Below are 23,331 nucleotides of genomic sequence, written 5' to 3' on the forward strand. Positions count from 1 at the left end.
CCCTGAATTGTGTCTCTAATCATTAGTAGGACACACACTTAATTCCACCTGTGAACATGGCCGTTTTATAATCGTCACAACTGTTCCCATTTCCTGCTCCTCATTTCATTTTACTGGGGTACTTTAAACAACAACCTCCTGGGCTTATTTTGATGGCAGTTAAAAATCAGTTTGGTAGTAATATTGCCTGGAGATCAGCTATTAAGCTTAGGTACTTGTCAAATTTTAACTATAGGACTAATTGAAAAGTAAATAGAGCCACTTAAATTTTGTTGGGCTCCAAAGTGAAGTTATAGGCAGATCTTGACTGCAGGCTGCATACTTAGTTTGTAGCGATCTTCTTCCCCTTCTCTTTTCCAACTCTTTCATTAGCACCTGTGCCTGGGGGTGGCTGGGTGGTGGGTGAGTGCAGAAAGGGGAGGGAAACGAAAATGCTGCGGAGCCCGTGCCACCAAAGGAAATTCGAGAGGGTTAAATGCAAAGTCATGCATTTAGGCTGAAAAAAGAAGTCAATTGCACATTTTAGATGGAGGTAGACTGAATCGGGAACCACATGACATATAAGAGATTTGAGAGTTTAGTTGATTGCAAACTTAATTTTTAAAAACAATTGAAAATCACGTAGGACTTAAAATGTATTAAGAAGCACTAGTCTAAATACTTTATAAATATTAACTTTTGTCATTCTTCCACCAACTTAATGAGGTTAAGTACTATTATCAGATGGGGGAATTGAGACATACAGAGAATAAATAACTTGCCTATAGTTACATAGCTAGAAAGTGTCAGAGTCATAATTCAAATTCTGGCAATATGGCTCCAGGGTCCATGGACTTAATGCAGTACCTTGATATAAGCTGGTATTGGGGTGTAACCGCTAAGAAGCAAATACAGAGTCAGCTCTGTTTAATGTTACTGGTTGGAACTCATAACAATGGATATCAAAAAGATCAAAATCTCTGTGAAAAGGAAAATAGATATATAAATCTATGTCAATTGTTTCAGATAATAGTGAACAAAAAATTCTAGAACCTTAAAAATAATTAGTATTATTCTTATAAATTTGGTATGACGATGTTACACCCATAATTTTGTGATAGTTTTGATGAAAATAATATCAACTAGAAATATAAGGGTGACGTTTGAAGTCAAATTAACCTCTGGGTCTTCAACCTCATCTGTCTAATATGTAGAATGAGCTCAGACATTTTCCTAATCTATTCACAATTTAAGATTCTAATAGTCCCCCAAATCCTCTGTAAATCTAGCCATAAGTTCATTTATTCAGTCTTGGAACTGGCATTTTTTTGAGTATTTTCTTTTTTCAAGGCACCCTGCTGGCATTCTGGAGAGCAGCCTGATGAGCACAAGAGACACAGACTGAGGGAACTGTAACGCCAAGCCTGGGCCATGCAGATGCTGCCGGAGGTCTTGGGCAATGTATCAGTCTGTGTTCTTAGTTGCGGACACCATCATCACTCAATGTGCTTTATATAAGAAAGGATTTGGGAGGAGGATACTACACACTCACAGAATCTTTGGAAGAGCTAGAAGAATAATTTCTGGACTGATATTTTTAGAACAATGTCTAAAGCCACCCTAGAGAAATGGCTTGAGAAGGGTGAAGCCTCGCACTGACTCTAGACCAACCAGATGGCTCTCGCCATCTGCAACAGCAAAATGGATATTCAATGTCCCTCTTATTTCCATAACTCACTTCCAAATCAAATTCTTTTATGGTGCATAGGATTGTAAGAAACTGAATGGTGGTTTTGGTGGGGGGTGGGTTGTGTGGGAAAAGTAACATTGTTTTGGATTTCATTTGGGGTAGGCAGACCTAGAGAATGGGAAACTATCAAAATGTATAAAGAATGTTCAAGAGGTTTTTGGGACCTGCAAGTAACAAGTGTCTGCTACAGATAATATTTCTTCTCAATTTATCACAGGAAAGACTCTTACTTAAGAATAGTATTGAGTTGTGTTTATTTGCGATATCCAAGACTGAAATTTAATTCCTGTGATGATGGTAGTGGTGGTGGTGGTGGTGGTGATGATGATGATGATAATGATGATGGCAATCATTCATTAAGGACTTTTTGTATTTTAGCCACTGTGTTAGGTTTTTTACATATGTAGTGGACACATGTAGCTCCAGGGGTGGCCATGACCTAGGATTAAGCCAGTCAACATATCCCATTCTCTGGTCAAATAATAAGTTCACGGATGGGCATTTGACCATCTTCAGACTAATGAGTATCAGGGTCGGGACTTTCACTTTAATTTTGGACTGGAACATAGGAGAATGGGGTGGGGTGCTTCTTGGCTGCCATCTTGCCACCATGTGGAGCCTTGAACAAATCCAAAAAACAAGAGTAAAGTTAGTAGACGTGGAGAAAGATCAAGTTTTCGTGACAGCATTTGACCCCATGAAGCCAGCTAGTCTTATAATTAGCATATCCTCCTGGATTTTCAATCATATAAATCAATAAATTCCCCCTGTCTCCTTAAGCCACATCAAGTCATGCTTTCCATGACTTTTTCCCAAGGTTTTCCTAATTTCTACACACACATTAACTCTTTTAATCCTCAAAAACGCCCCATAAGGTTAATGATATTATCACATTTCATAGATGAGGACACTAAGGCTCACAAAGATTAATAATTGCCCAACATCACATAATTTGTCTATATGACTCCAAAGCACAAGTCTTTAAACTCCTGTGTCATGGAGAGGTATTGGAAAATGTTGAGTGGGCAATGGCACTGTGATTTGAAGTTTGAAAAGCAGACCTTGCCAACTGACAGTGGGCAGCTTCTGGATTGCAGGAGTAACACTTTACATTTCTTCTATATTCCTTATAATGTCTAGCCCCATTCTATGCACAGATGGCTTTCAATAGGCACTTCTTGCTTATTGAGTAAAGTGACAAAAGAGGGAACTAAATGCTTCCAGTCGTGGAAGATGAGAGAGTCATATTAGCAATCTCCGCCTGTGTGAAGGGGTATCCTATAAGTGAAAAGTGTCTATATGACCTTTGGATTGGATATGCAATGTAATTGAAAGAGAGGAATTAAGGATGACACCAAGAGTTTTGTCCTGAGCAATTAGAACAATGAAGTTGTCATTATTTGATGTGAAGGCTGAGGAGAAGTAGATTTAGCAGCTAAAAGCAGGAACTTATTTTTCGACATGTTAAGTTAGACATACACGTAAAGATGTTGAGTAGGTTGGTGGATCTATGAGCCTGCATTTCAGAGGAGAAGCTAAGGATGGAGATATAAATTTGGGAAGTATCAGGATAGAAACGGTATTTAAAACCATGAGATTGGATGAAACCACTGGGGAAATGAATGAGGATCGGAAAGAGAAGAGATTCAAGAACAGAGCCACGAGATACTCCAGCATCACAAGGTCTTGGCCAGGGGGATGAGGAGGAGCCAACACAGGAAGCTGAGAGAGAGCAGCAAAGGAGATAGGAGAAAAGCCAAGGGAACGTGGTATACTGGAAAGCAGATAAGGGAGTGTTTCAAGGAGAAGGAAGTAGCCACCTTGGTCAATGTTATGGATAGGAAGACTATGATGAGGACTGAGAATTGACAATCAGACTTGGCAAGGTGAAGGTCATTAGGGGTCTTAATAAGAGCAGTTTCAGAGTGGGAAATGCTTCATTGGGTGGGTTCAAGAGAATGGGGAGAGTGATGGTTGGAGATAATGCATACAGACAGCTTTTTAAAAGGAGTTTTGTGATAAAGGGAAAAGAGAAATAGGGTGATAGTTGGAGGGGGATACAGAATCAAGAGAGGTTTTTATGAAAGAAATAACAATGGTTATATGCTGATGGGTAAGGCTAGTACAAGTGTGAAAATTAAAGAAGGGAAACCTTGGGCCAGCCAAGTGGCACATTGGTTGGGAGCTGGCTTGGGATGCCAGAGGGCCCCGGTTTGGATCCCACATATGAGGGCCAGTGACACTGCCCTCCACAGCTAAGATGCTGAACAACAGCTCAACCTGGAGCTGGGCTGCCGTGAGTCGCCTGCGACGGTGTAGGCTGCAGCCCCTGCTGCAGTGGGTTGCCATGGGCTACCGTGTGTAGCCAGCAGCCGCAGTGAGCGGCCAGCAGCCGCAGTGAGTGGCCGTCCAGAAGCCGGCGACTGATCTGCCTCGCCCAGGAAGAGTGCAATGATGGTGCCAACTTGGGCCAGTGAAGCAACGTCCTCCACGACTAGACTGAAGAACGGAAGGGCAGCAGCTTGTCTGTTCCCCTTCCCCCAATTCCCCAGCGCTGTTCCCATCCCCCAATTCCCCAATAAAATCTTTCAAAAAATAAAATAAAATAAAGAAGGGAAACCTCATAAAATGAAGTTGGGAGACCAGAAGGGTGAGCTCTCATACCCTACCACTCATCAACTACCCCCAAACAGGAAGAGATCAATATACCTTGCATCTGCAACAAGGAGATGTTTTCTACCTTACTGCCCCAGAAGGAGGAAGGAAGAGTTTCTCCTTCCCCGGGGAACGGCTCAACCAATGAAAGACTGTCACAACTCAGCCAATGAAAAACCACCATCCTTCAAACTCCCACTTTCCTTCAATTGACGCTTTGTAACAGTCCTTCCCAAATCTCTCCTCTCCTCCATACAAGAATGTTTCTCTCTTTGTTCTCTGGACTTGCCTATGATTTTGCCATAGCTTGCATGTCCCTAATTGCAATTCTTTGCTGTTCTCAAATAAATTCATTTTTGCTGGTAAAACAACTATTTTTTTAGGTCAACAAAAGAAGAAATAATTCACAAAATAGAAGGAAAAACTGCTATAGCTATGACCTCACTTATTGAGAGCAAGAGAACGTGCCTCCTCTTGAGCCAGCTCCTCCTTCCAAATCTCTAATATTTTTGAAAGGTGGTTTTGCTCTCTACTTATTCACCTTCTCCCAAACCCCCACTGCTACCCCAAAGAATAGGGCAGTGAGCTACAAAGTTTCAGGACTTTAAAAATACTCTCATTTTAAACATAATTAAAACAATACATGTTTATTGTAGAAAATTTAGAAATTAAAAATAAATATAAAGAATAAAATGAAAGTCAAATATTATCCCTCCACCTAGAGAGAACCACCTTCAGTATTTAGGTGTGTATACTTTTATATACATTGTACAAAAATGGTATCTTACTAGATATGTAGTTTTATAACTTCTTTTTAATTGAATGATAAGCATGGTGGTTTTCCTGGTAATTAATATTCTTATACATAAACTTAATGACTTCCTTAAGTCATTAAAAACTTAGGACTGCAGTTCATAAACGTACTAATTATTCCTCTAATTCCTATTATAGAAAATGTAAATTGTTTCCATTTTTAACCCTTAGAAACAACAGCAGGATGAACACCATTTTTGCTTTATCTGTGCAAAGCCATGATTATTTATTTTCTGTGAATTAGATCCTATAATTGGATGAAGCATACCCTAGGTGGGTCAAAGGGTATGTAAAATTTTTAAGGCTTTTGATACATATTGCCAAGCTGTCCTCCAGAAATATTTCACCAGTTTCCCTTCCTCTCAACAAGATATGATAATTTCCCCACACCATCTCTCTTACTGTTGTCATTAGAACGTCTTTACCTTGGGTGACTTCTTGAGATTCCTTCCAACCCTTAATTTGTGTTTCCATGGTGAGAATGAGACTGCTTTCATTTGACTTTTTCTGTTTCTTAAGTGGACTGATTAACCCCTGGCAAGAGAGTTTGGGTCACCATTTTTAAGCCACCAGAAGGCCTGGACTCTTAACAGCATGTGGAGGTCAAAATGGTTTCAGGTCAAAAAGTGCTGGGCTGGGGGCCATTTTTCTCACCCTTGGGTGTTACTCATATCCCTGGGCTCAAGGCACCTTTTTGGCTTCCTTCTAGCTTTTAGTTTCTATGATCCTTTGTCTTTCTGTTTCAGGGAACATTCTTGCCCAGCTCATCCTCAGTATCTGTGGACAGGAAGGTCAATCCAAAGTCAAGTATTTGGACAGAATTCTTCTGCCTTGTTATCCTTTCCTTGCAAACACGTATTCTTAATAGAAATTTGAGTTTTATCTTTGCCTTTGTTCAGGCTGATAATGATCTTTCAATTCAACTCGAATAATATTTATTGAGCAACTCCATGGTTCGTGGTAACACACTAGGCATAATAGAAACCCACATCCATTCTTCCTGGTAAGGTCTTTTTCTTTTCTTTCTCTGTAGTAAATCCTCGTTCACCCACCCACGTTTCCTCCTTGGTCTCCTCTCTAGAGGATTCAAAACATCATGACTGTCGTCATCTTCCTGCCTCTGAGGCAGCATGATTCACTGGCTGCTTCTAAGGCTGATTATTTAACTGTGAGACCACAGTAAACAAGAACCTTGATAACATGGGTGAGAGGTTCCTTCTTTGATAGCCCCTGTTATGTAACATGCATTGTTTTGTTCATGAGCTCACATTTAAAACAATGGTTTGTTGTGAAAAAAAAAAAAGGCTTAGTAGAATGGGGTAACACCTGAATAAATGAGGCGATGTTTGGGAACTTTCTGGTTTGTACAGCATTTTCAGGGGCTCCAAAAGTTGAGTCATGTTTTCTCTTTTGCTCAGAGCTCATTTGAAACTCTTGTGCATGGGATTACAATGAGTTTAACTGGAGAGGGAAAGACATTTTGGCTTTCAAGCAGATTTTCAGCCCTTCACTGGAGAATGGGGAATAAAAGTCTGAGTCCTAATAATGAAAAACAGAGTCTGTTGCTAAATGCAGTATTAGGATACCATCGGAGGGAAAATCACCTGTGTTTTTATATGCTGTTTAGCCACACAGACACGCATATGTAAACACATGGATACATGTACAGATACATGCTCAAATAATGCCACAGTATTTTTAATAGAAACATATGGAAACATACACACACACACACACACACACACATTTATTTTTTAAATACGAATTGCATCGGCAAAGTTGCATAATCTTGTCCTAAGGAGAGGAATTTGCATGGAGCATGGAGATTTCAGAGCAAGTCTTTCCTCTGCGTATTTGAAGCCCCAGCCAGTGACTGTCAGCACTGAGCAGAGGAGCCTGTGCCAAGGGTGACAGAACAGGAAAGTCATCCCCCGTGTCAGCTGCTGGGTGTGATACCAGGGAGGTATATGCCCTCTGTGCCTTCTAGGCTCAGCTCTCTCTTCTGGGAAGTAGAATCCAGTGATAAATGTCAATACACTTATGTTGCCACATGGAAGTGAGTTGGAGCTGTCTGCCTCACAAACAGAAGTGGCAGATCTCAAGATGTGGGTGCCAGATGGCACTTAGGAGTTGGGCACGTGGGATGGCTGCCGAGGGAGGTTTTATTAGCTGACACAAGTGGCCTGGCACTGCTGGGTGCCACCTCACTTTCTCTGGGGGTTCCCTCTAGAGTGCATTATCTATTTTGCTTTTAGATTAGATACCCATTAAGCACACAGCCTCCCCTCCCTTTTTTAATGGACTTGTTGGGATGTGTTTGGAGGGGCCTTGCTAAGGGGGTGCCACCAAAATCTATAAAAAAGAGGAGAGTGGTGTGGGAGTAAAGCCTTGTCACAGAGAAACTGCCCACCAACAAAGCAAAGGAGATTTTTTTTTTTAAATGAGTTATATTTCTTTGACGGTGTAACCAGGCTTGGGTGGCAAGTGAGATGTTACCTGCATCAACTTCCAATTTGACTGAAAGCTTGTCTTTGAGCAGAGTGTTTGGCTTTCCCACAGCCAAACAAACAGCCTCGCTTTTCTTTTTCTATGGGGGGAGAGAGGGGAGAAATATCTTTACAACATTAAAACCTTATATTTGCATTTTATAGTTTTACAGTTTATTAAGCACTTTCATGTGTATTCATTTCTCTTCCAAACTGCACATCTTCAGCTCTATCTTGTTGATGCAGAAATGGACACTCTGAGAAGAATGACCCCGCTTCTAGTCACACAGCTAGTGAGCACCCCACCCCTGAGGTCTAGCCTGGACCTGACCCTTCCCCAGCAACTACTACCCATTGATGCCTACTGCCTTAGTCTGCTCAGGCTGCTATAACAAAATGCCACAGGCTGGGTGGCATATAAACAACAGAAATTTATTTCTTACAGTTCTGGAGGCTGGAAGTTTGAGATCAGGGTCAGCTGAGGGCCCTGTTCAGGGTTGTAGACTTCTCGTTGTAACCCCACGTGGTAGAAAGGGCCAGAGAGCTCTGTACAGTCTCTTTTATAAGGGCACTATAAAATCTCATTTATGAAAGCTCCACTCTCAAGACCTAATCACCTCCTAAAGGTCCACCTCCTAATACCATCACATTGAGGGTTAGGATTTCAACATATAAATTTGGGAGGATGCAAATATTTAGACCACAGCATCTACTATGTGCCATGTGCTTTACACATATTATTTTCACCCTTTTAGCAAGTCTGTAGTGTAGGCAATATTGTTGTCATATACAGATGACAAACTCGAGGCTCAGTGGGGCCGAATTTGTTGCTCAGTGTCAGATAGTTGCTATGCGGCTGGCTAAGCTAGGATTTGAACCTGTGTCTGCCTTGACTCCCAAAACTATTCCTTTCCACTCTAATAATTATCATAGCTAACAATTAATGAGCACTTACTATTTTCCAGGTCTGTTCTAAATATTTTATCTATATTAACTCAATTGCTTTTTGTAACAAGAATACAAGGCAGATATTGCTAACATCTCCAGTTTACAGATGGAGAAACTGAGGCATAGAAAAGTTACTAGACTACCCAGCTGGAGATGGGTGGGACTAGGGTTTGAATTCAAGCAATTTAACTCGAGGACTCACATTTTTAAATCACCACTATGTACTACTCTAGCATGATGCCAGCTTGCATTCTTCAGGGCAGTAGGTGTGGTTTAAAAAGGCTTTTAGGTAAATCCATTTTTTAAATGATTTTTAGAGCCATGCCATCCCACACTCTTCTAGAGTCAATACCAACTCCAGTATTAGTTCCAGAACTACCTCAACCTTCCAGGGTCTATTTTGAATCAGAAATGACTCGGATCCTGCTACTGACTAGCAGCCTCAGCAACTCCTTGGGAGCATCTTAGAAATGCAGCATGAGACCTACTGACCCTGAGTCTGTCCCTTTGGCCAGATCACCAGGGGACTTGGGTGCACATTAGAGTTTTAGAAGCGCTGGTCTAAGAGGGAACTAGAGCCTTGAAGAGCATAGTTGTGGATCTCAACCACAGGTTAGGATCCCCAGGAAGCTTTACTGATGCCTGGATCCCACCCCCAGAGATTCTGATCTACTTGCGGCCTGGACACTGGGGACTCTAAATGTTCTCCAGCTGATTCTAAGGTGTGGCCAAGCTGAGAGTCACTGCTCGGGGATGCCTCGCAGTCTTCAGCAATTCCTCAGGGTTCACACACATTCTCACACTCAGACATCTAAATCTGCCTGGTTTAGGGGTTAGAGAAATCCTCATGAAGCTGTTCACCCCGTGGCTTACGGTAGTTATTTTCATCAGCAGAGCAATAATTGTAGTAGAACTAGCATTGTTTAGACAGGGCTGGCCTGGACATCTCTTCCTGATCCCACCCTAATGGTTTTTCCTTCTCATTTGTAGTCACACATAAAATAAGCCTGCACTTACCCTGAAAGAAGAGGAGGCTTCAGATGTGATGCTAATTACCCTGACTCTCCATGTTGGGAAGGGCTACCATCCAGTTGCGAGGCTCAAGTGTTATTTCAACTGCCCAGAGAGGCAAGCCCTGTGTGGCAAAGGGTTTGACAGTGAAGAAGACCTGAGGTTTGAAGTAGACAGCCATTATGTCCTTGAGACAACTACATCCAATCCTTTGCAAGAACATCTGATCGCCAGTGAGCCTGTCCTTGCAATAGAGCCATGGGTTGTAATCAAAATGTAGAAATTAGCTATTTAAAACAGGGAATTTGTTTATAGTCTTATTTTCACACAAGAAAGTAACTTCTGAGAGGGCATGGGTTTTGTTACACTCTGTGGCATCCTCAGTGCCCAGTACTCAACACACAGTAGGTGTTTTGTAAGCATAAGCATAATGAAGAACTGGAGGAGGTGCCCATCATCCATACCACTTACTGAATGCCCTCTGGCATCCAGACATCTTATAAACATTATCTCGTTTAGTCCGATGAGAATCTTAAGAAATACATTATTGTTTGTTTGTTTGCTTTTAATTGTTTAGTGAAGTTAAATAATTCATCCATTGGTTGGTACTTTCTAGTGGGTGGCAAAACCTGGAGTCATTCATCCAACACATATTGATTGAGTGCCAGACACTACCCTAGATATTTGGGCTACATCAGTGAATAAAACAGAAAAGATCCTTTACCTTTGTAAATTCGAGGGAGCATACAATAAATAACATAATAAGTAAATTATATAATGTGTTAGAAGGTTTTAAGTGCTATGGCAAAAATAAATAAATCAAGGTCAAGGTAGGGAATTAAGAGTGTCAGGGAGGGGTAGGGTGGTGGTGGGTGGTAATGAATGTGTCACCTTGGCTAGGCTACAGGACCTTGTTATTTAATCAATCACCAATTTAGATATTGCTTGGAAGGTGTTTTGTAGATGTGGTTAACATCTAAAATAAATTGATTTTAAGTAAAGATGATTACCTTGATAATATGGGTGGGCCTCACCCAAACAGTTGAAGGCCTTAAGAGCAAAAACTGAAGTTTCTAGAGAAGAAGAAATTCTGCCTCGAGACTATAGCCATAACTCCTGCCTGAGTTTCCAGCCAACTTGCCTGCCCTACAAATTTTGGACTCAAGACATGCTAGCAACATCAACTCCTGCTTGGGTTTCCGGTCTACTGGTCTGCCAGTCCAGTAGGAATTGGATGTGCTGGCTCCCCAAATTCCTTAAAATAAAACTCTGGAGACCCTGACTGATACAGATTTTGGTACTGAAAGTAAGATGCTACTATAAATGCCTAAAAATATAAAAATAGCCTTGGAATTGGATAATGGTAAAGGTTAGAAGAATTTTAAGGTATATGATAGAAATTGCTTTGAAGAGATTGTTGGTAGAAACATAGTCAATATGATGATTTTGGAGAAGACTCGGAAAGAAGTGCAGAAAAGTTTAGAGAAAACGTCTATTGTTTCAGAGAATACATATATTATTGTGAACATTCACATATACAGATGTGACTGATAAAGGTGCTTTTGGTGAGGACTCAGGTGGAAATGAGGAGCATGTGATTGGACATTGGAGGAAAAGTGTTCCTTGTTACCAAGTGGCAGAAAATTTGGCTCAATTCTGGAAGCCCCAGGGGATTTAGGGCCAGGATATTATTTTCATGTAAAATAGAATTGCCTGTGAGCCTGGGTCTGTGGGTTCTGTATAACTGATGCTTTTGTCCCCATAATTAATAATTCATGAACAAAGTGGAAAGGAGAAGTGGAGTAGGGTAGTGGTTAAACACTGTGACATTTAATTTTATGTGCCCACTTGACTGGGCCACAGGGTGCCCAAATATTTGGTCAAACATTATTCTGTGAGGGTGTTTTTCGATGAGACTAACATTTAAACCAATAGACTAAGTAAAGCAGGTTGCCCTCCCTAATGTGGATGGGTCTCATCCAACCACTTGAAGGCCTAAATAGTACCAAATGGCTGGCTCTCCCTTGAGTAAGAGAATTCTTCCTGCCTGACTGCGTTTGAGCTGGGACACCAGCTTTTTTCTTGTCTTTGGACTCCAACTGAAACACCAGTTCTTCCTGGGTTTCAAGCCTGCTGGCCTTTGGGAAGAATTCTGCCATTGGCTGCCCCAGTTCCCAGGCCTTCTGATCAGACTAGAACTAAACCATCGGCGCCCCTGGGTTTGCAGTGTATTGACTCACCCAGAAGACTTTGGAAATTGCTTGCCTCTATAATTGCATGAACCATTTTCTTATAATACATTTCTTCACACACACACACACATACACACACACCCTACCTATTGATTCTGTTTCTCTGAAGAACTCTGACTAATACAAGCATGTTTACTTTGTGGTTAAACTTGAGTTCAAACCTCAACTTCACCACTTACTTAATCCAAGAGCCTTAGGCTAGGTATTAACCTCCCCAAACTTCAGTTTCCACAACGGAAACATGAAGGCATTGACAGAATCTCAATGATAAGAATACGAAGTGAGTACAAAAAGTGTTTTACAACTTGTAAAACAATACACCTGGCCTAAAGCAAGTTCTGAATAAATATTTAACATTTTCATTAGGGTTAATAAGGTATTTCAGAAATGGTTTTGGAGATATAAGTTTCAATACTGGGTCTTTCATTAAGCAAGGTATATTGTTTGTCTGGGCCTGTTTCCTCATCTATAAGATGGCGATAAGCTACAGCTGATCTACTCAAAGTGTGGGCCACAGCCTGCTGCCCATCTGTGAGCTATTACTGGCTAATGATGATGAATCCAGAGAAACAGGTAGCATGTATCTAGAAACTTTCATAGCAGTTTGATAGGGTAATTTCATGCCTTTTGAATCTAATAATAAAAGTTTGGGTTTGTATTTTGTATGTCTCTTTTTTTCATTATTCTGATAACCTACATTTATTACATTTTCAAAAGTATCAGTCCACAACAGATTAGGGGGAGAAAAACCAGTACCTGTTCTTTCAGCACTGCTAGTTTGAGAACTCTCTAAGATCAGTGCTTCTCCAATTTTAATGTAAAAAGGGAGCTTGAGAACCCTGTTGAAATGTGCTGATTCTGATCCAGCATGTCTGGGGTGGGGGCGGAGGTTCTGCATTTCTGACATGCTCCTCAGTGAAATTGATGTTGCTGGTCCATAGGTCACTTTGAGTGGCAAGTCCCTAGATGGCTTCTATTACCACAGATTAATTAATGTCTTACCTTTTTACAAAATGGAATTACGGGAGTCTGAGAAAATTAAGGTGACTTGTGAGGTCTTCTAAACTTATCATTCATTTGGGACTTTTACATACTTTGTTCAATTTTTTAAAGACCTTTAATATGGCAGTTCAGGGATTGTCACCATGTCATTTTCCACTTTTATCTAGAAACTTCAAGGCTAGACAACTCTACCTAAGTCTTTGGCATTGGGATTATAGGAATGCATTTTTATGTAGTTTGACTCGGGCCAATGATTTATTTATTTATTTATTTTTAGAGAGACAAATTATCCAGAGCAGATGAGCCATCATTCCAGTCAAGGCATCTGTTCTTTGGAAGGCAGGGGTCTCATTTAGCTATCAAAGGGACCTTGTACTAGACTCTCAAGATGGATAGCAGACTTGACCTTAGAGGAGAATATAAGACCCAGAGGAAAGTGTAGATGAAAGGTGACTAATGAAATGCCTTAAAGTGCACACGGTCTGACAATTAAGTTCACAAACTCATCTTAGACAAAGTGCTACATACCTCACTGTTGAATATCACTGTGGCCACCTTCGAAGTACTGTCCTTGGGAAGCTATGCCTAGTCCATCCTTCAAAGCAATTTTGGGACTCTTTTTCTGGAATAGCCATCAGAGCTGTCGTCGTATTACCCTTGATGTCCTGAATGTCATCAAAATGTCTTCCTTTCAATATGTCCTTTATCTTCGGGTAAAGAAAGAAGTCATTGGGGGCCAGATCAGGTGAGTAGGGAGGGTGTTCCAATACAGTTATTTGTTTACTGGCTAAAAACTCCCTCACAGACAGTGCCATATGAGCTGGTGCATTGTCATGATACACGAGCCATGAATTGTTAGCGAAAAGTTCAGGTCATCTAACTTTTTCACACAGCCTTTTTAGCACTTCCAAATAGTAAACTTGGTTAATCGTTTGTCCAGTTGGTAAAAATTCATGATGAATAACCCCTCTGATTTCAAAAAAGGTTAGCAACATTGTTGCAACCAATTCCCAAAGTTAATTGTCCGACCTTGTAAATGTGTGAGGTCAGGAGTGGAGGGGTGTTATCACTCTTCTCTGTAAACTCTAATAACAGAATTTGCAGAACAAAAACATAAGCTTCATAACATGAAAGACTGGAGGTGTGGCTGGTGCTATTAGATCTTGAGCAACGGAAGAGAGTTGCCTGACAAGAGCTATATCCAACAGCACCTGGCCCACTGCCAGAATCAGAGCAGGCTAGGTGAGGGTGAGAAAGAGAATAAATACCCCAGCCTTTCCTCCACCTGCTAGTCTCCATACTTTGGCTTCTATTGGCCAAACTAACTGGCAGCCAAGTGGAAAGTGATCCTGTTTTGCCATCTGTGGACATCAACCTCCTGAGGCACAGAACAAGACAGATAATGGTGGAGAATAGATTCAGAGAGGCTCATGGAGAATAAGCAGCACAGACCTGACATTCTATAACCTGACAGCCCCTTGAACTCAGGCTTCTTATAAAATTTCATACACACATATACAGTGCCACCACTGCTGGATTTGCAGACCACACTGACTTGGGACCATGTAATACAGGACATACTGTGAAACAGAGGAGTTGTGAGAGTTGAGTTGGTTCAGTACAAGATACCTTTCTGGAGGGAGTGGCTCAGGTGAATGTGGAAGGAGACGAGAGACATGAGTTGGGGGAAAGAGAGAGAAAAACAGCTTGAGGCAGAGATAACAGTATGAGTAGCTTTGTAGGTGTGAAGAGGGATGCTTGGAAATGAATGTCAAAGAAGCCAGTTGATAGAGGGCATCAGGTCCTAACTTGAATGGCATAGAGGGAGCAATGGCTCTTGAAAATGGGGGGGGGGTGACATTATGGAGAGGAAATACTACTACTACTAGCTATGCATTGGGTAAATTAAGGATAAAATCAGAACTTCGGTAATTTTTTACATACATCATGTCATTTATGCCTTACAGCAATCTGATGGGGGTGGTAATATCATCATCATTATTATTTCGTAGAAGGAAAAACTCAGGACCAGAGAGAAATTGCTTTGCCAAATGTGGTAGACTGTTATTGTTTAAAAATATTTTCTGTCACTCCCATAGGGCTTCTCCTTATCACCTCCTCCTTACCAGACAACTTTCTGGTTGTATTTGTCCTATTGACATCAAGTTTGGTTATGGGACTTACTTTGGCTAAAGAAATGTGAGTGAATGTGACATTTGCCACTTCCAAGCAGAACCTTTAAGATCCATTGCCCTTTTCCCTCTCAACAGAGGCTACCCTGTCAGCCTGGGTCATGGTGTCAAGAGGACCTGAACAGATCTATAGCAAATAACCCAGAATAGACATGTAATGGGAGCAATCAATATTTGCTCTGATATGTAAGCCATCGATGTGGGGTTATTGGTGAATGTGACATACTCTAGCCTACCCTGGCTGATTAACCATGGATACCAGTTTCTTCCTGGGTGAAGTATTCAGAATATTCATTTTCAGTTTTCAGTGAACTTGACCTCTCTGTCATATTTAATACTTTGCCAGTCCCTCCTTCATAAGATATTTTCCTTTGCAGCTTCTCCTGGTTTCCCTCCTATTCTGTGTATTCTGTGCTTTTACGTCTTGGATCCCCTTGGAGATGCCTCTGCCTCTGCTCCCTCCTTTAATGTGGATGTCCAACAAAGATCTGGCTTTGGATCAACTTATCCAACACATATCCCCTGGGCAATGACAGTCACACTCCTGGCTTCATCAATAAATGGGTGAGTCCTGTAGGGATTGGAGTGAGAAATGGGAGACCTTTAACTTATAGATTTCATAGCAGAGCCATAGGGGAATATCAGATCATATCTGAGGGAAAGAGTGAGGGGAAGCCTGAAGGCACTTTAATGGGTCATCAAAGTAGCTCAAGGTGAGCAGAGATGAGATGTGGACCCAAGTGCGGACAGAGAATTGAGAAGGATGAGAGTGGGAGTGAGCTTGCCCTTTATAGATCTCCTTAGTATGTCAGAAGCTGGCCCTTCTAAATCCTGGAGAACTTCTGGGGTGTTGGTAATGTCGGGAGGTGGGAAATGTGAAGAAGGAAGTAGTAAGAAGGAACTGTAATTAATTGTTTTGAAAAAAATGTGTTTGGGCTGGAGGAGTTGAATTCTGCAGTGGCTGGGCAGATGGTCTGCAGGTGAGGGCAGCACAGGTGTCCCTACTGTGAAAATTTGGCATCTCTACTTGCCTGTATTCTGCAGGTAATGGGGTGGTGGTACACAGGTGGCTGCAGACATGGAAGGCTTTCATTGTTTGTGTATGTCCCAACTGGTCTTGGTTCTCCTCCTCAACCCCAACCCATTTTTCCTTCTGTATTCTGGCTCTCAAAGCATATTTGGAAATGTGGGGAGTCACTTTTTGGATGTCACAATGACTAAGAAATGCTACTGGAATTTAGTGGATCAGAGCCAAACATGTCAAACATTTTAAAATGTACAAGAGAGTCCCCCACACAAAGAATTGTCCTGTTCAAAATACCACGAGCACCTCTATTAAGAAACTATATGAATGTCATCACTGGATACCCAGATGCCCAGGAGAGAAACCTGGAAGTCGTCCAAGGTCCCTTCCTCTCTCTTTCCCTCCCCTCACCCAGCTAAGCTGTCACTGAGTCCTATTAATTATACCTCCTAAATATTTCCCAAATCAATGTCTTTCTTTTTGTTCCCACTGCCCTATTTTGGCCTCCAAGACTTCCTCTTGTCTCTAAACTAGGCTGAAAGCTCTAGCTGGCAGAAACACTGCCTGCCAAATGTGTGCCAGGCACAAAGAAGATACCTCTCAATATTTACTGAGTGAATGAGTTCTAACTCCCTTTACTGTTTTCTCTTCCTTAGTCAGAGTGAGTATTTTAAAATGCATGTCTGATTGGGCTACTCCTGTTTTCAAAATCTTCATTGGTTCTCCACCATCTTCAAGGTAAAATCAAACACCTTATTATACAATGCAGGCTCTTTGCCTCACCTTCCAGCCTCATTTCCTACCATTCTTCCATAAGAACCTTTGCTCCAGCTTTTTCAAAGTGTCCTGGATCCCTCTGAGCTTTTTGGACTTTGTATAGTCTGTTCCCTGTGCCAGAAGTACTCTTCTTCTCCTTCTCTGAGTGGTTAATTCATAATTCTGGACCTAACGAAAATGTGGTTTCCTCCCCAGCTGCCCCTCCTACCAACCGCTGAACTTGGACCTTTACCCTATCTCCACGGCCTCCTATCACACACTTCTATCACACTGTACAGATATTGCTATTCCCATGCCCTTTATGCTTGCTAGTGAGTGGGATCCTTGAGGCTCACAGGCAGGCACTGTGGTTTTCCTTGCTCCATATACTGTGTCTGGCACAGTCCTGACCCATAGCCACCCAATCAGTGATTCTTGCACGTGTGAAGACACCATCCAGAGCCACATTGTCAATAAATGGCCAAGCTGATCTCCATCAGACCATAAGCTTCCAGTGCACTCCACTGTTTCTCGTGGACCACAGAAGCTAGCAAGTCAGTTATTAGATTGATGCATTAATTCTGAAATAATCAAACATTAGTGAAACTAGAAAACTGTGAGTGGAGTTCAGTCAACTTTCAAAAATATGTATTGGACACTATGTCTAGAAACAGAGATAAGAAATGTTTTGATGGAGGGCAGAAGAGATTTAAGGGATAGACGTGTGGGTTGTGGCAGACGAAAGCACATCAGTTGGGGAATCTCAGAGTCACATGGGCACTATCTTAAGACCAGGTGCTGGAGAGAAGGTGGCCTGACCCCAGGAATTTAGTAAGTTGAGTAAAGTCAGGGTGAGTATTGGCCACCACCAGAAATAGCCCCAGAGACTCCTGCACAGCCTGCTTACCGTTCTCCTTCTCCTGTCACTCTATGGGTAATGGTGATGAACTACCAAAGAAAAGGTGTAGCCAAGTTTCTTCTCACCTGGGCCATCAGTCAGAAAAAAAAAAGAGCCGGAGTTCTAGGAGGCAATTTTGTATTGGAATTTGTTGATTATCAACAGTGCCACCTGGCACATCTTTAGCCACTGGTTTCTGTTAAAAGTGGGAAAGGAAGCTAAATAAATAGCAGGTTGTCACTTCAAACACCTGGATGGAAGGGGCGGGCAGGGTAAGTCAGCAAGCTAAGGACCCAGAGATCATCAACAATCCAAGACCTGGAGTCTTGATAGTGTCTGAGTAGTGGAAACTGCATCGTCCTGTTCACGGGCCCACCGGGATTCCTTCAAGGGCAAACAGGCAGGAAGCAGGAACACAGGAGCCAAGATGCAGAGGCTATTCTGATTTGCAAACATCAGAGGGCCTTCCTGCCTTCTGCTCTGGATCACCACAAGTGACCTTAGTGGCTTAAAAAACCACCTCAGGATTTTGACAGGTGCTGGGAAATAGCAGGATGATGACGAACCTGTGGGAGCGCGAAGCCCAGTCCTGGTTATGAACTAGACTTAGGCCAAGGGACGGATGATTTACAGGCTGTAAACAATGCTGGCTAACAGAACCTTGTGGAAATGTGCAAATCAAGGGTTAATGAAAGCCAGACAGATCAGCAAAATGTCACATCTCTATTTTAACACTCATTTTGATTTCCTCACTCGAGTTTTACTAGGACAATGGTACACACCATAAAATGAATTTCAGTGGAGAAAATAAACTTCATATGTTGCTTTTGGAAAGTTTGTGTTTATATGATCTTTTTTTTTCTTTTCTAAAAATTTAATGATCTCTGATCAGTTTGGTTACTCAAGTCTAGACATATAAAATGATATTTCAATTTTTTTTGTGCAAGACAAACTTAAGGGAAACAACCTTCTTTACTAAATTTTTAAGTTAACATAGAACACATTTTTAAATTAATTTATGGCTTACCATTTGCTCTGGAAGTTCCGGAGATTGGAACTCACATGTGATGCCTGTATTGACGTAGCCTTGCATTTGGAGTCCACTCTTACAGGCTTTCTATCTGTGCATTCCTCTTACCATGGGTTAAACGCCTCTGAGAGTCAAAACTAAGTCTTGAGCAAATCATTGTAAAGCCTTTGCTGGAACCAGAGAAAGATAAAATTTTTAATAGAAAATTACAAGAGGGAGGATATTTACTAGTTTCATGAGCAGTGAGTTAAATCTTTAAAAGTCAGGAAAAATATGAGGGCCTAGAACTGTTTGATGACAGAGTTTCATTGTATTGTCAGTAGTAAACAAATAGAGGCTTAAGTATTCTTAAGCGGAAGCTCGATTAAAAAGACAAACCTTGGAACAGGCTTTGTGGAAGGCCAAGAGACTTAGATTCTGCCAGTCCAGGAAGGAAGGGATTCCAAAGATAAAGGGCATCCATCGAAAACATCTTGTTTCCAATGCTGGGAGCTTTCCACCAGGAAATAAACAGGAATGTGCTGCTTCACTGAGAGAGAGAGAGAGAGAATGTCTCTAAGATAGTCATTAGCACAAGTGCCTAGAGTCTAGCTGTCTGGGTTTCCAGCACCTCCAGGGAAAGGCTATGTCCCTCCAATGCTAAATACAGTCAAGGGTTGAGAGCATAACATTTCCATTGCACTCCTCTCTCTCCACTTTTATTTAAAACTAAACTTGTTATATTCTTTGCTCTAGACTCTGACATAGACAACTGTTCCTAATGGTTAGGCAAAAAAAAAAAATTCATTGCTAAGGAAATGCACATTCTTAGGTTAAGAGCCATAAGCTATGAAGTTGTCTGATTTTTTGGCACAATGATTCTGTCTGAGCAGGCTTGATGATGTGGTCTGAGGAATGCCTGATGATAAGCATGACTTAGTCCTTGGTTACTGCATGTGACCTTCACATGTATGTATTAGAGAGGGAGACAGACTTAACTCATGTGTCTGGACATGCCTTGAAAGCAAACACATGTAGCACCCAGGAAGTGAATGTTGGGATACTTGAATGCTTGAAACTGTTTATTCAGGAGTCATGTAACACAGCAGCAGCGGTGGTGGTGAAAATCCTTCATTCAAGAGCCAGGAACAAGGGAATTTTGTTTGAGACAAGGTATATCAGGAATGGAGCTAGAAGTCTCTCCTATGTAGTCTACTGGATACAGGTACCTACTCTTGAGTTCACTCCCCTGGGTTTGAATCTTATATATTAGTTGTGTGGATGTGGCAAATTACTGAGCCTTTTTTGTTTTGGCTCTTATTAACTGTAAAATGGAAAGATATGACAGTGCCTTCCTTCCTTAAATAATACATTTAAGTGGGCATCTCTCACATCCAGGGTGAAGGTCACCTGCAGATAGCCTGAGCTTCACCATGAACACCTAACATTACACATTCCTCACACTGCATCATCACACCTGTTCATATTGTAATTATTTTGCCACTTTCTGGTTGTGCGATCTCAGGCAAGTTACTTGACCTTCCTGTGCCTAGATTTGTTCTTCTGTGTAAATTTTATAGGATTATTATGAGGATTAAATGAGTTAATATTTGTGAAGTGCTTAGAATATGGCACATAGTAAGCACTGTGTGAATACTTATTAAGTAAACAAGACTGTGCCTAGAATATCTAAGAGTTTTATACATGTTAGCTATGATCGTAAACATGGTCATCATCCAGGAGAACTTGATTCTGTTCTGAGCTCTTGATTAGAATGAGAATTTGTGAAGTTGGCCAGGGAATAATGGTAAGAGAAAGCGCCTGTGTGTGTATGCTGGAGATGGAGGTTTGGAGAATGCTTTGAAGTTTATCCATTATTATGCATATAATCCCCTTCTCAGTGTGATAGAAGAATAAAATGTAGGCCCAAGGCAATATTAATTAATATTACTTATACCCTTGTCTTCATCATGATTAAAAATTAATTTTTCTAGCACCATTGTAAAGAATTGAGGACTCACAATGTAGAATGACTGGACCTTTCTTTGAATATGATGGCAGCATTTCTGTATTGTTTCATCTGCTTTGATCCTTAAAATGTTTTCCTTTTTATTTGGTTTTAATGGAGCACCTACTGCTAATTGGGAAGCATTTAATGTGAAGTTGCCTTGGACAGAATTGAGTTACTGAAGCATGTCTTTTGAAATACAAAGTTGTTTTTTTAAATGGTGAAGAAACCATTGGCCTATACCAAAGGTAGAATGGCAGTAGAAATGGCATCTTTTTTCTTTGACTTCACTCCAAGATCTGTGAGCCAGAGAAATGAACCCAGAAGGAGAGGGAGAGGTGGTGGTAGGACTCTTCCCCTATGTGTAGGTAGCCTAAGCCTTTCTTTCCTGGTTTCCATTATTGAGTTTGGACCTTCCATTTTATAATGCTCAAGAAGTATCACCAAATTCAATTTCCCCACCCCTATGACCAAACAGGTCTGTCTATTGGGTTTCTAGGTAGCCTTCACCATCTAGAGCACTATTTCCAGGAGGGTTCTGAAGCCTTATCTGCGCTCTATTGGGCAGTGTGCTGTGATCTATTAGCAATGTCTTTCACAGGTGGGCATGATGATGTCAGAGGTATGGTTTGCACATGTTACTTTGACTTTCTTGCACCAATTCCTCTGTTTAATTGAGAAACAGGATTGCAGAGAGGTTCCAACTGTCAGGTGTTGGGGTATATGTCCCAAACCCTCTAAGCCTCAATCCTCTTCTTTAAAATTGAGAAAATAGAGTGATAGAAAGATGGCAGTGTGAGGGGGTCCCCTTGATCTCTCCCCTTGAAGATGCAAGTTGAACAGCTATAATTCAACAAAGGATTCCCCACACAACACACAAACATGTCTGAGAGGTCCACACATCGAAACATCTGAAGGTGGGCGAATCAGGGCAAACGGGAAGAGGTGAGGAAGAAGAGCAGAGTTGGGTGTTGCAGACACAGCCCAGAGCTCACTGTGGGTCTCAGGATAGGAGAGGATTCAGGCTACAGGTGCACTCTCTGTGGCCCTGAGCATTCCTGAGTGATCAGCATATAATATAGCTGAACCAAGCAATCGGGGCAGAGACCAAATACAGACGTGTGACAGCTGTGTTCTAGCAGCCTCCATTGCCAGTCTGAAAACAAAGCCACAGAGCCATGCCACCTCTTCCCACCCTTCCAGAGCTAGCAGTGAGCTCCAGAAGAAATTGAAGCAGGAGTGTTGAGTTACAAAGCAGAATATCTATAGCCCTGAGAACTGGAAAGACAGTTCCTGAGAGGCAGATGCACACTGTGGCTAATCCCAGTGACAAGGGTGGAGATACAGAGGTGAGGCAGCTGAGGTCTGGCAGTCACTATTACTGGGAGGAGAACAAAGCCACAAACATACCATCAGCCTCTCCCATCCTACCCCAAACCTTCGTGGCTGATCCCAGTGGGGGCACCTGGGACAGCTCAGGCAGTGAAGCACTGCATCTGGCCACTGGGGCAGCACCAGGATTTCAGGAGCTCAGAACCCCACTGCCCACCCCATTCTGCCAGAGGGGTGGTGCCCTGAGACCAAGGCCATCTGGTCACAGAGGAGACACCCACCTCCCCAGGGATTACAAGGCATTTTTTTAGCACACAGCAGAGATTCGAGAAGCTACAGCAGTGCAAGAGAAAATAAAACACTTGCACCCTTGTGCCACCTATGAAAAACAAAAGAAAGATTTCTTCTTATTAACCTGTTGCAGAGTTCACTCCCATAAATGCCTAGGCAGAAAAATAATCCATTAAATATTAGGGAGAACTGAGATAATAAGGCGGCTCAGAAAGGAAATGAAAAATCCAGAAAATAAACTTAAAGACATAGAAATATGGATTTAAATGAAAGAGACTTCCAGATAGCCATTCTGAAAAAAATCAATGAGATACAAGAAAACTCAGATAGGCAGTATAGAGAACTCAGAAATAAAATCAGTGAACAAAATAAATATTTTACCAAAGAGACTGAAATTTTTAAAAAGAATCAAATAGATATTCTGGAACTGAAGAACCAATAAAAGAGATGAAGAATGAAATAGCAAGCTTAGGAAAGAGAGCTGACTAGATGAAGGAAAGAATTAGTAATATTGAAGATAGAAATCTGGACATGACACAGATGAAAAAAGAGAGAGACTTAAGAGTTAAAACAAAATAATAAAGAACTCCACAAGAACTATTTCTAACTCTGTCAGAAAGAGCAATATAAGTATAATGGGTATACCAGAAAGAGAAGAGAGGGAAAGAGGGAACAGAGAGCCTATTCAAACAAATACTTGAAAACTTCTCAAATCTATGGAAAAAAACTGGATCCTCAATCCCAAGAAGCAAACAGAACACCTAATTATCTCAATCCAAAAAGACATTCTCTAAGGTACATTATATTAAAATCTCAAAAATTAATGACAGAGAAAGAATTCTCAAGGCAGCCAAGAAAAAGAAGATGGCAACATGTAAAGCAGATCCCATTATATTATCATTGTATTTTTTTCAGCAGAAACTCT

At 41.4% G+C, this 23,331-nt stretch overlaps 1 long non-coding RNA gene across 2 annotated transcripts; it reads right to left on the minus strand.

Annotated features, from left to right (window-relative positions):
* Positions 1–2,209: 2,209 nt before the first annotated feature.
* Positions 2,210–19,041, minus strand: LOC109381781 (uncharacterized). Of its 2 annotated transcripts, none has more exons than XR_002123810.1 (4): positions 18,794–19,041; positions 9,649–9,766; positions 7,694–7,784; positions 2,210–2,348 (listed from the first exon to the last, which is right to left on the minus strand). It is a non-coding gene; the product is annotated as an uncharacterized LOC109381781 (long non-coding RNA). The 2 variants fall into 2 exon arrangements; XR_002123809.1 differs by lacking the exon at positions 18,794–19,041 and adding an exon at positions 13,425–13,459.
* Between the last annotated feature and the right edge of the window lie 4,290 nt (positions 19,042–23,331).

This window comes from Hipposideros armiger, unplaced genomic scaffold, assembly GCF_001890085.2.
Source record: "Hipposideros armiger isolate ML-2016 unplaced genomic scaffold, ASM189008v1 scaffold_53, whole genome shotgun sequence".
Lineage (NCBI taxonomy): Eukaryota > Metazoa > Chordata > Mammalia > Chiroptera > Hipposideridae > Hipposideros > Hipposideros armiger.